Below are 11,994 nucleotides of genomic sequence, written 5' to 3'. Positions count from 1 at the left end.
TTTGGAGATAATATAAAAGAAAAAGGAAAAACGTATGAATTTTTTTGGACCTTGGTGTGGTGAACACGACTTCCACAGCCTCATATATCAGGTCTGTGAAACTCTCCCAACATTATTCTCAACAAATTCATGGCCCATAGGTGAGCCATGGTGAACGTAAGCATTTTTTGTCAAGCCAACAAGGATCTTATCGCTATGTGGAAAATATTTACTGCTATTGCTGATGATTATTTATCATAGGGTTGAACCTAAAACTTTATTTATCAAATAAATGCTTTCTGGAAAATTGTCTTCTCTGAAATTATGGAAAAAAGTCTTCATAACCCATTTAATGATAGAAATTAATGTTGATTCATTATTCTCACTATATGGAAGCCAAAAAAGAGGGACTGTACAGACCTGTCATGCCAAGAGACATGAAACCCACTGACCTGTGATAGCAGAGGATTTTGAGCCAAACATAATCTTTTTCTTTTATTATTGTTTCAAACCTGGAAGAGACTGGAGAGGCAGGGAGGTACCTTCACCTAAGCCTTGTTTGGTCTTGAAACACTAAGAAGCAGGAATGCTCATGGAAGCACTGGAATTTGCTCCTCCTGACATCCATCCTTGTGGCCATTTGTGTTTAAGAACAACTCACTTTTGGAATGTGATGATCATCTGCTGAAGATTTAGCTAGAGAGGGCAAATAAGCATTTGATTTTCTTTAAAAAATACTACCCACAGCCTATGTAAGGACAAATTTTAGGTGGGGTTTTGGATTTCTATATGCAGGGTCAATATTTCAAACTCATTCTGGATTGAGAGACACTTAAAATAAGACATAGGTAATTAGAAGCTAGTTAAAAACTAGGTTAAAAAATTAACTCTGCAACACAAAAGCATAATTTAAATTACCATCTTCAATTACTGTTGTTATTCCTTACTTGCTGAAGATTTGTCCTTGCATTCTTGTGTTAACAAGCTATTACGTATCTGAGAAAAAAAATGAGAAAAAGCACCTGTATTTTGACAGTGAGATACCATGAGCCTGCTAAGCAATCTGTAGTTGCTTTATTTAGATTATTTAACATCACAAAAGTAAATGAGTGATGATTGTCAAACAGGCAAATATAATACTCTTTAGTGCTCTGGAGTAGCCATAAAACCTGACTTGTCCCTGAGCTCATGACAGTAACTTTGCGACTTTGGACATTGTAAGACTGAGAAACAGCTGTTGACAGACACGTTCCAGGTCACAGAACAAGAGTGCATGATCAATAAGCTTGAGAGCAAACTTCAGGGCCAGAAATACAACTCCCAACATTGATATGACAAAAGATTCTGCAAGACATTCGTTGCACTGAGGGTTTTGTGAGGAGACACCACTAATACTGTGCCACAAACTCTGCAGGGCTGTGCAAAGGTAGTTTCCACTAGCCCAGGTTGCTCCAAGCCCCACCCAGCCTGGCCTTGAACACTTCCAGGGGTGGGGCAGCCACAGCCTCTCTGGGCTACTCGTGCCAAGGCCTCCCCACCCTCACATCTAATCTGAACCTACCTTGTTTCAGCATTGAAAGCACTGAAACATGAAAGAACTAAAACAGTTTTGCTTATGTTAGTAAGCTTTAGGTGTAGACAAGTGATCAAGAAGAAGAAAATATTTGGAAAAATATGAATGATGTCTTTGGACGTCCACATTTTGAATTTCTCAATCAGAATGTTTTGAATGATGCTTTACAGCACTTCACAACCTACTTCACTTGGCAACCATGTAGGTGGCACTAAAATTGGCATTGGCAGTGCTAGAGTTTCATAGTTTGCAGAGAGACACTTGAAGGAATGAACAGGCAGGTCCATCTGTGGATGGAATTTATGGGAATTGCTGTGAGAGTGAGCTCTCATTTCCCTCCACTGTACACCCCCTTTGCTTTGCTGACTTTGTGGGCACAGGTGGCCCCTAAATCCATGCTTGAGGGAGCTTTTTGAGAGACAGTGAATAGCAAAAGGTGGAAATACTTTATTCCAGTGATTTATCCTGAACATAGAGAGTGAGCTTGGTGTTAGATCTAACAGCACCATCACTATACATAACCTTATCAAGGTAAACACTGTGTACAAGAAGGTAACAGCTGAAAATTGGGAATTTACCTTGGGAAAAGCAGGACCCTGCCTGCAGGATGCTGCTACAGCACCTCTAGCCATGCAGCAGCTCCTAGGAGTGCTTCTGTTACAAGGGTTTATTTTCCGTGTTGTGTAACTTGGCAAGAGCAATTCTCTCCACACTCAGATTTGGCATTCCTGATCTCAATCTGTATGGAAATGTCTGGTAGATTTAAAAAGAAAAAAAATGAAATTGTTCTGCTTCAAAATTGCAGAAAATAATAATAATAATAAAAAGGAATAAAAGGCTGTTTTCTCTCTGCTTTTTAGTGCTCCTTGTCCCTCTCTCCTTGAGACCTAAATCTGCAGGAGCTTTGTACATGCAGAACCTCTTCATGGTTTAAGCCTAACTGAAGTTTGGGTGTCCAATATTTAAACATTACTCAATATTAAAACAAGACGCAAATCTAGCTTTGACTTTACATTCAAGTTCTTGTACTTTCTCTGAGTTTGGGGTGATCACACCTGAGGTCTTGGGTTAGATTCAATCTAATAAAAAGGGATATGTTTTATTTTTAAATTGGGAAGGTGTTATATATGTTTAAGCTTCTTAGTACAGTGAGACTGTAAAAAAGACAAAATCCTTCCTGTTGCTTGATTTTAAAATAGAGTTTTCCTAAAAACCATACAGCATTTTAGGCTATGTTCTCAAAATAACTATTAAAATTATGCATCACTATTTTGCATGTAAAAGGTTGATTGCATTGAAATAGTTCAGATGTGTAAAACCAAATGCATGTGCCCCATGGCCCATGTGAGCAGGTGACAATGCACAGCTCCCTGCTACCAACCACACTGCATTTCAGCTTTCTGAATGTCATTTTATCAGCAGAACAAACCTGTGAGCTCTGAAATCATCTTAAGCCCCAGACATTGTCAAGGCTTGTGCAGATGTTTAGTCATAAGCAGCTTGAAGAAGTCTGTAGTTGTGTCATAGAATCATGGAATTGTTTAGACTGGAAAAGTCCTCTAAGACCATGAAGTCCAACCATTCCCCCAACACTGGCAAGGCAACCACTAACTCATGTCCCCAAGTGCCACATCCACACGGCTTTTAAGTCCCTCCAGGGATGGGGACTCCACCACTGCCCTGGGCAGCTGTGCCAGGGCTGGACAGCACTTTGGGCAAAAAGCTTTTCCCAATATCCAGTTTAATCCCCCTGTAGTGGAACTTATGATCATTTCCCCTTGTCCTGTCCCTTGTTCCCTGGGAGCAGAGCCTGAACCCCTCCAGCTCCACTCTCCTGTCAGGGAGCTGCAGAGAGTGAGAAGGTCCCCTCTGAGCCTCCTTTTCTCCAGGTTGAGCCCCCCCAGCTCCCTCAGCTGCTCCTGGTGCTCCAGACCCTTCCTCAGCTCCGTTCCCCTCCCTGGCCATGCTCCAGCCCCTCAATGTCTCTCTGGTCTGAGGGTCCCAGAACTGCCCCCAGCACTGGAGGTGCCCCAGCAGTGCCAGCACAGGGACAGTCCCTGCCCTGGGCCTGTGACACACCATGGCTGGCACTGGGGCCATTGGACTCCTGCCTACCTGGGCACACCTGGGCTCATGTCCAGCTGCTGTCACCAGCACCCCCAGGGCCTTTTCCACCAGGCAGATTTCCATATCCTCTTCCCCCAGCCTGTAGTGCTGTAGGGGGGTGTTGCCACCCCAGGGCAGGACCCAGAACTAGGCCTTGTTGAACCTCATACAAATGCCTCGTTCCATGGATCCAGCACGTCCAGGTCCCTCTGTAGCACCTTTCTGCCCTTTCCAACACTCGCACCAAACCCAATTTCTGTATTTCCAAGGCATCCCCAGCAGTGCTGCAAGTGGCACTGGTGGCCACATGAATGTCCTCCCACAAGGACGTTGTCCACCCACAAGGAGCATGTGTGAGCTGCAAAGACATGTCCCTGCCTGTCCCTGATAGTAGGGCTTGTGAAAAATGACTTTTGTGCTGGCCTGGCCCCCCAAAAGGGGAGAAACCCTTTAGTTTCACTCTTTGCAATCCCTTTAGTCATTTGTACCTTCTAAACAAGTGCTGTTGTCATAGAGTTTGGGAGAAGAAAATCCTGACTCATTATAAGGGTGAAGGTATTGCAGTGAAAACAGTTGTCAGTTAAAACTATATGAAGTCTTTGAAAACTCATGTAACTCTTGAAAGGCATTGAAATTATATAAACAGTGGTAAACTATTTACCACACACTTGCACAGCTCAGAGGTTCATAGAATCACAGAATATCCTGAATTGGAAGGGAACCACAAGGATCATCAAGTCCAACTCCTGGCCCTGCCCAGGACACCCCAACAATCCCCCTCTGTCCCTGAGTGCGTTGTCCAAAAGCTCCTTGAGCTCTGGCAGCCTTGGGGCTGTGACTCTGCCCTGGGGACGCCTGTTCAGTGCCCAAACCACCCTCTGGGGGAAGAACCTTTTCCTGAGATCCAACCTAAACATCCCCTGACACAGGTTGTCCACACCACTGATACTGTTCATATAATTTCATCATTAAAACATTTTTGGGTGCCTAAAAGCTTGAAATCATTTTTATTGTAAAGGTATCTTGCATAAGTTTGTAGTCTCCTTCCCAGGAAGTGCTCTGGGACTGTAGTTATTATCAAGGGATTATTTGCTCGGGGACAGAAAAATCAAGGTAAAAGAAAAAAGGTGTGGGGTTAATCTGTACGTGTTTTCCTCTGGAACGGGATTGCTCCCATGCTTGCATGGCAAGGCGGGGATGTCTGGGGGATCAGGGCCACTGAGGCAGCATTGCCCTGTACCTGAGTCTCTCCAGGATCTGCCACTGCTCCTCTCCCTTCCCGCAGCTGCCTTTATGTCCCAGGCATAAATCCTCTTTACTTGGGCTTTGTGTCTGGGGGCCGGCAGCGGCGTTTGTTCCCAGACGAGGTGCAATGCCGGGAAACCGTGGGCGGGGGAATACATTCATATCTGTATGTATTTATACAGGTATAAATGCATTAATATCAAATATATGCACCCCCCTAACCATGCACAGACACTGAGGGAGATTTTAACTCCAAATTGTCAGGCTTTAATAGATTTAAATCAGGCTCTGAACGCTATTTTAACATATTTTTTGTGTGTGTTTAGTAACAACAGTCATCTTAAATTGTAGTGGCACATGGCCAGAGGGAAGAGAGGTGTTAATGAGACTCACTATAAATGGAAGGAGCTCGGGAGTGACAGTTTTCCGGAGCACTGTTGGCATCGGATCGAAGAGACAGGTGGTGGCACAGGGCTGACCGATCACCTCAGATAATGATGAAAGAGGAGTGACAGGGGTGAAAGATTCAAGGACCACTGAAGAATGGCGAGGGGGAAGGCAGGGGCCATCAGCCAGCCCCGACAGGCTCGGCCGGTTCCCCACGCGCCGCTCGCGCCGGTGAAATATGAGAGGGGCTGATAAGGGGGAAGCAGAGTATTATCGATATCAGATGTGGAAATGAGTGGACTTAGTAACCTATCCACCATTTGGAGTAAGTATTTACGGTTTCCATGACCAGAATCAATCAGGTTTGAAATTCATTCTTATTTGGCAGAGGAAATGTGCACTTAACCTTTACATTCGGGGTCTCCTGATGAATATTGACCTAGAAAAATATCCCAAAGGTGTTCGGTCCGACAAAAAGTTATTTAATAATTTGGTAAATGATTGCTGTGCCACGGGGACTAAATATTTAGATCAGAAATCCTAACTTTAGATGGGTGCCGGACCAAGGTGCAGATTATTGCTACACTGAGAGCCCTCCAACCTCTCATCAACCAGCCATAAATCAGGGGGATGGAGGAGTTCAGACAGAGCAAATTCTGGTGACAGCCACGTGATGGACTCACGGGGGAGAAAATGAAAATTCATTCCCTGACAACCTGCTACAGGCTGCAGGTATGGCAAGGGGGAGAAGCTAAATAGATCTGTATCAGCTGCGAGGATGGCAGACCCCCAGCATATGGAAATGCACCGGGAGGGAGGTGTAACCCGGAGCTGCACACAAAATGCTCAAACGTCAGAGTGGCTGAATCACCTGAGCAAAGATTATATAAAAATGTAAATTGCCTGCTCCTGACCCAATCACGTTTAAAAATGAAAGGACAAAGAGTGACAGGAAAGGTGCTATTATTACAGATTCAGGGTGATGCACAGTCACTGCTCAGATTCCTCTTTGGCAGCGGTTGGGAGGCAAGCTCAGGCACTGCGAATAATTTCCCTGCAACTGCCCTCTCCTATTTATACACCCGATCCGAAGGCTTTGGGGATGAAGGGAAACGATCCCGTGGATTTGAAGGGGTTTCTGAGCAGGATCCATGCAAATCTGCTCTATGCGGGGATTTCAGGACCCGATTTTTTTAATCTAACTCAACTTACTTCAGATTTCCAGTGTGCAGCTAAATATTAAATTCACTTTAAGAAAGATTATTTTATAAAGCTGTTCTTGCTTATGTGAGAGTAATGAAGTCAAAGACGAACAGGAATTGCTCTGAAAGGCACAGGCTGCTTGGCTTTACAAAAGATCTCACTAATGGGTTAGATCAAGTATTGCTATCCCTAAAATTAAATGCCAGTGTTTAAAACTCCATTTTTATAAGAAGAACTTGCTATTAATAATTTTTAAGGCTCTTGATTAAATAACTAAAAAGGCATTATTATTGGGTTCATAATTACTTTAAAAATGTTCAGGTTTTGGTCATTTTCCCTGCATTATTATGGCACGGAGGAAAAATTTCACTCATATATTTGACTTAAATGACAGTCTTTTGGGATTTGCAACAGAAATTATAACTTCTGCTGCAATTTACATGTTAAGTTCTGTAACCCCGTGATAGTTCAACCATTTGTAAAAGAACAGTAGGTGGCCTACTGGTCTAATATTCAATGAATAATTTTATCTTACATCAGGCACGAGGTCCAGTTTAATGTTTCATTACATTAAAATTGCACCGGGTGACATAAACTTTGTAATTAAAAGAGCATAACTTTTCTGAAATGCTGCAGATGAGTCTTATGAAAAATCAGCATGTTTAATCACGCTGCTATAAAACGAGGCTGCTTTTGTGTGTACGAGGTGCTACCTGTTGATGTGTTTGTCGTCACTGTCTGTCTGCAGCACTTGGCAATTTAATTCCTTGATATTTTGCATCCAAGAAGTCACACTTTGTGGGTAAATAAGTAAAAATACATGAAACAGAAAATGAGGTATTATGGCTGTGGAATGTTGGCTTCGTTAGTGGATGCACCTCAGTGTGGTTGGATATCTTGGACTGTGTTTGGCAGACCCAGTGAGGTGCCACGGCCTGGCTGTGCTCCGATGTGCCCCTGGCTAGCACAGCTGGAGAGGTTTGGGAATCGTGCCCTGCTCTGGAGCAGCACAGCGGGAGAGCTGCCCCCGGGCCCCGGGGGTTTGGAGATGCGCCGTATCCCCGGGAGCAACCCCCAGGGCACATCAATCTCCACTTCCAATTGCTTCCTAATGGCCCAGGAGCTTTCCAAAGGGAACCGCACCACAGAGCGGCTCTGCATTAGCTTTTATTTGTCTTTCTAGAGATTACCATTAGTCATCGTTAGTTATGAGGCAATGGCAGATATCAATTAGAAGATGAAGTATGACCCAAGTCACGTGCAGGTGGTAATGGAGCTGCTGCAGGATGAGCTCCTGGCAGTACTGTGGTGTGGTGGCTCCGTGGTCCTCCCTCTGCTGAGGGTGTTTTGGGTGTGTTGAGCTCATGCAGCTGACTTTGGCTTTGTTTCATTTCACTTTCTTCTGTTTGTTCATTCGAGTGAACTGAATCAATGAACTCATCCTTGAGCTGGAACATTTTTGTATTTAATAAACCAAAGTTACGACATACCCATCCGAGCCTAGATACTGGCACTATTTCACCAGAAATTAATTTTCTTTCCCATTTAAAATTAAAATTCTTAATTGGCCCACAATTATAAACAAGAACAGAAGAAGAGTCTTTTAATATCTCGAGATGGTTCCAGTTGTTGCTTCTTAAATTGTGGTCTGTGAGATGATGCTCTGAAGGTCAGATAGGAAACGGGAGTTTCATTGCACAAACACACTTATTGTCATTATAGAAAAAACAGAGTCATTGTAACAGCTTCAGGAGAGCTGATATATCTCAGTTTTGATGCCAGATACAGTTTGATAGATGCAGCATTAATTGATGCATTGTGTAGTGTTTGTTAAGATACATAATCTAGCAATTTTTTATTGTTCTTTGAGATAAAGGGTTATATTAACCCCAGATTTCCTGTTGATTTGTTTTTTTCCTAAGAGTGTGGCATGAGGTGGAAGGAGAAAGGAAAAGCAGATTTTAAAAGTATGGAACAAACACCTAAATATGCAGATGAGATGCAGCTGCCTACAGAAAAAAAAGTGATTTTTGAAAATGCCATAACACTCATCTCTACTTCACCTACTTCAATTTCCAGGCACCCAAACATCTTCTCAAACCCATCCTCTTTTTGTTGGCCCAGATTGCAGAGCCCAGGGCTGAACCCCAGTCTCTGGACTCCCAGCCTGGTTCCCTGGCTGGGTGTGGGGCTGTTCCCTCTCTCCTTCCACGCGCTGCAAATGTGCTGCATGTTCTAAAAATAAAAGCCTCGATTCAAACATGATGTATCTCCTTTGATTTCCATGCAGATACATGAGGAATGAATGTATCTATTATGTTGGGGTCTGCTGGAATGTTAATTTTGAAAGTCATTTCTCTCAATCTATAATTATATCTTCTTTGTCAGAAAGTAGGAATTTCTTAGAGCGAAAGGGATTAATCTCAGTCACTGTTTTCAAACAGTTTGAGTTGGGTAGTTTCTGTAAGACTATCATTTCTTTTCTTTTAAGCCAGTTAAATTTTGCCTGAGGCTAACATTTTATACCCAGAGTAAATCTTACTAAAATTAAGAAACAGAACATACAGCTGCCCTTATTCCTGGCCCACAGATGTTACCAAAATCTGATTAAAAACCCCTCAATCTTCTGCTGCACCTTTTCATTAGTGCAATAATCATTTTTGCCAAATATCTGGCAGAAAAGGGTGGAAAAAAAGTGAAAAATATGAGGTTTTGATGATCAGCATCTTTGAAAAGACTCGTTGAACCTAGTGGGAGAAATGAGGACTTGGGGTAATCCATGTGCTGAAATATTTTTGCTTCTTTTTCTAGAAAATGTGCAATTTGGTCAGGCAGAAAAAATTGAACAGAGCCTTCCAAGCAATAAATCACTGGATTGCTGGTGACATTCATACAATGCGGATATAGTGTTAACTGTATGAGTCAGACAGCCCTTACTGCACTCAGCCTGTTCCTAGGAGGTGACCTTGCCACGGTGTAGTAATCAATCATTCTGGCACAGGACACACTGTTTTTGTTTAATATTACACTATTGGAATATATAGTAAACAAAGTGCAAAGGAAATTTCGAAAGCAAGCACTAGAGAAGGTGTGCTGTAATATTTTGCAACCCGAGGAGTGCCAACAACATCCTGGGCCCTGTGTGTGCCTCTGGATTAGTAACTTTAGGGCTGTTAGCAGCACCAAAGCATATGTGACTACACTCAAATACTTCAACTGTCTGCACAGCTCGAGAGGAACAATTCAATGGAAATATGAAGTTAGGATTACAAAAAAGATTTACTACCAGATGCGCTGCAGTCTTACACATTTCTTCTTTTGGCACTTTTATACAGCGTATACATCACGATTTTCCCAGCCAAATGACAGAGGAGCAACATCCCCAACCGCCTGAAAAAAATTAAGCAAACAAATCTTAATTAACTAGTAAAAATTCTTTTAGTGTACGATAAGCGAAGTGTTGCTACTCATAGCCAAGAGGTTATATTGGATTTCCATGCATGAGTTATACCAGGAGCCAGTTAATTCATGAAGTTTGCTGTCACTGCATAGGGTAAAGGAAGACAAAGGCAAACTCTTAGAAATGAAGGAACCCTAAGTGAAATATATTTGGTTCTTACTGTTTTCACACATAGTAGAGATGAAAGATAATGCGGTGGTAATTGAGTATATAAAACTACCTTGTCAGAGAGGCAGCATTAATGTCGAGTTTGTTCTGGTTTTTCCAAGTGCAAACCACTATGTACGTGCTGCAAAGAGGTGAAGAATCAAATCTGTTATGGCTAAGATTTCGTTAGGTATAAATGTGGACACACATAATTTTTTCAATACTGCAGCCTACTTTTATTTTACTGTGGTCCTGGAGCCATTGGTGAGCCCTATGGCATTGAGAAGTGACCTGGGACACGGGGGTGGCCAAACTGTTCCATTTGCTCTCACACACACAGAAAACCAAACAGCTTGAAAAGGGAGCAAAGGCAAGCAGTGAGCACACAGGGTTTTGGCCCTGGGTTGCAAAGGGAGACGGTTGTGGTGACACTTCCCAAGGTGATCTGTAGGTTTTCTTCAAAAGGGTTGGATGCTCTTTCAACTTTAAACAGTTGAGAAACACTGCTCTAAAGTGTCCATCACCCGGAGATGAATTGAGCTTTCAGAGCAGCGTGTCCTGCCTGAGCAGAGTCAGGAATGCCTGCACATGGCAGAGGGGTGTCCTGGGTGAGCAGAGACGCTGTTGGCCCAAATCTTCATATCTTCATATTTTTCCATAGCATTTGGGAGTTGGAAACCATTTGGCTAATGCTAACACTCAATTTTTAAGCAGTTCCTAGGGAAGCGTGAGGAGTCCCAGTCAGCAGAACCACAGTCCAGCCCTCGGCAGTGCTGACCCTGCTCAGCCATCATCAAGAATCAGCCATGAGAAGCTTGTGAGCTACTGGAATTTGAGCTTTAAAAGCAGCGCCAGCACCTGCAGGTCTGGTAGGCTCCACATCCTCACTCCTTGCCCCCAGATACCTCTAGAATGGTCCTGGGTTGTGCAGCCTGTGAGTTATCAACACCACATACGCACGGGAGGACAGAGTTTCACATACTTACGGTTATTTCATACCTGGGCAAATATAAAGTTGCAACCTGATATTTCAGCCCACGCCATGGGTTTATCTTGTATTTATTTGAGCACTGGAGCCAAATCCATTTCTCCCCAGACCGTGGCACCATGGGCAGGTTGCAGCTGCTTGCAATGAATTTGATGACCAGTCCTATCAGTTGACCCACAGAACATGAATGTGCCTTTATTATATGTCTATGTATTTCATACCATAATTATTTATTGTCCATCAGAAGGAGTTAGAGGATCTTGGTGTCACAAGTGGCTGGTTGTTTTCATGGAAAAATTAGTGTTGGACTGAGCAGATAAATGCACGAAACGGGCTCAAATTCTGAATTCTGCCTTTTCATCTAGTGTTCAAATTTCTGAATTTCAGCCAAGAATGGGAAGAAAGGGGAAAGAAATATCTAAGAGCTCTCTCAATTTGTCCATGAGCTCATAGGTTTCTTTAGTTTCAATATGTGCACAACAGAAAGTAAGGAAACCCAGCCTCATAGTAAATCCTCAAGTGTAGGTTTACATGGGTGTACCTGAAAGGAGAGTTCGGTATAGTATTAGGGAAAGCAGCAAATTAAATGTTTCCCAGGACATTTAATTTTGCAATAAAGTCCTTGGCAACAACATTTTTGTTTATCTGCCATCAATGCTAAAAACTGAGCTGGTGTTATTTTCCTGGAAGAAACTATTGCAGAAATAGATGTCAGTTATATTAAAAAATGCATTTTGAAACTTTCGGTGGATTAGTTACAAATAGGTGTTAGGGCTTTTCATAGTAAATATTAAATTACTTTAAAGATACTGTTAGATGCTGACTACTAATGTTGATTTTATCTTAGTTGTTTAATCATTTTACAAATAAATTTATCCAGTCAAGATGGTAATGTTTCATATTCTG

General features: G+C 42.6%; 1 long non-coding RNA gene across 1 annotated transcript; it reads right to left on the bottom strand.

The window, feature by feature from the left end:
- Nucleotides 1-500: 500 nt before the first annotated feature.
- Nucleotides 501-3,030, bottom strand: LOC127477206 (uncharacterized). The gene is made up of 4 exons (XR_007906880.1): nt 2,982-3,030; nt 2,131-2,305; nt 898-975; nt 501-675 (listed from the first exon to the last, which is right to left on the bottom strand). It is a non-coding gene; the product is annotated as an uncharacterized LOC127477206 (long non-coding RNA).
- Between the last annotated feature and the right edge of the window lie 8,964 nt (nt 3,031-11,994).

The sequence above is a fragment of the Manacus candei genome, unplaced genomic scaffold (assembly GCF_025592945.1).
Source record: "Manacus candei isolate 608988 ecotype Guabito, Panama unplaced genomic scaffold, ASM2559294v1 h1tg000050l, whole genome shotgun sequence".
In the NCBI taxonomy this organism is placed as follows: Eukaryota; Metazoa; Chordata; class Aves; order Passeriformes; family Pipridae; genus Manacus; species Manacus candei.
Note: the sequence above shows the minus strand (reverse complement) of the source record. Positions and strands in the feature narration are given on the sequence as shown.